Source organism: Cyprinodon variegatus, unplaced genomic scaffold (genome assembly GCF_000732505.1).
Source record: "Cyprinodon variegatus isolate N-32 unplaced genomic scaffold, C_variegatus-1.0 Scaffold505, whole genome shotgun sequence".
In the NCBI taxonomy this organism is placed as follows: domain Eukaryota; kingdom Metazoa; phylum Chordata; class Actinopteri; order Cyprinodontiformes; family Cyprinodontidae; genus Cyprinodon; species Cyprinodon variegatus.
Genome location: NW_015150958.1, coordinates 386,718 through 387,905, shown reverse-complemented (window position 1 = coordinate 387,905; position 1,188 = coordinate 386,718).

The following is a 1,188-nucleotide window of genomic DNA, read 5'->3' as shown; positions in this document are numbered from 1 at the left end:
TAAAAAATTGGTGGAGGATCAGGAGTGGGTGGTCTAAACTCAGGAAAGCAGGCCTCATCTTGAGCTGCGATGTTCCGCTTGGTCCTAGTGCTCAACAAGTGTCAGTGTACTGTAGCGTAAAATTGTTTTTGGACAGTAAAAAGTGCAAGGGACCCAAACTGACATTTGACCAATTATGTCCATGGTGGGGGACTATATTGATCTAACACTGTACCAGAGAGGAGTGCATTTGGAAGTTTTAGAACGTTTTTTGTTTTTTGGTTTTCACCTATAGAAGAAATGGAACCCAACTTTCACAGTTCATAGGGATTTTTTTGTGTTTTCATTAATGTTTTTATTCCATCCAATTGAAGAACCCAACAACATATAGAGCGGACGGTTCCAAAAGAGCCAGTCAGTCTGCTGGTGCCAATCCTGTTTAGAAAAAACATTGGTGTCAGAATCTGAGATGGGTGAGACTTGCAAATGCAGAGTGTCAAATCAGACTATGAAGACATGGGACACTCAAGTTTAAATTTGACCAGTGTAAGGAGTGTTCTTATCAGTTTTATTGTGTTTTATTTGGTGGTTGTCAATCTGACAGATCAAGGATGAAGCCTGTATGATTACATTTGTAAAACAAAGAATAATAGAAATTTGAATACAGTTAGACTTTAAAACAACTGATAAAACTGGCTTTATGTTTTCACTTGTACATAGTGAATCTTATCCTTGTTCTCATCTGGTCATTTTATCTTTTCAAGTATTGTTCTTACTAACTGTGATTGTTTGAACTGTTGATTATGATGTAAGTAATAAAAAACTGTTTGTACACACAAACCGGGCTTCTAAGTTGATTCTGATCAGCTCTCTTTTTGGTCATCAGTAGATTTCACACTCTATATTTTCCATTATTTAGATAGTAATTAATAGAGATTATTATATTGCTGACAACCTAATTATTTCTATTAAGTAGTTCAAATACAATTATTGACTGATTAAAGTAGTAATCACTTACTTATGAAAATATTTTTATCTTGAAATATATGAATTTCAGTCTGCAAAGTATTCAGTAAGAAGTCAGAGGTTTAGATCAAGCATTAACCTTCAGATTAATTATTGATAGCATTAGCTCTGGGTTAATATGTATTTTATATGAAACTCACAGACTGTCTTATTTAAAGATATCAATATTAAGTCATATCTGTT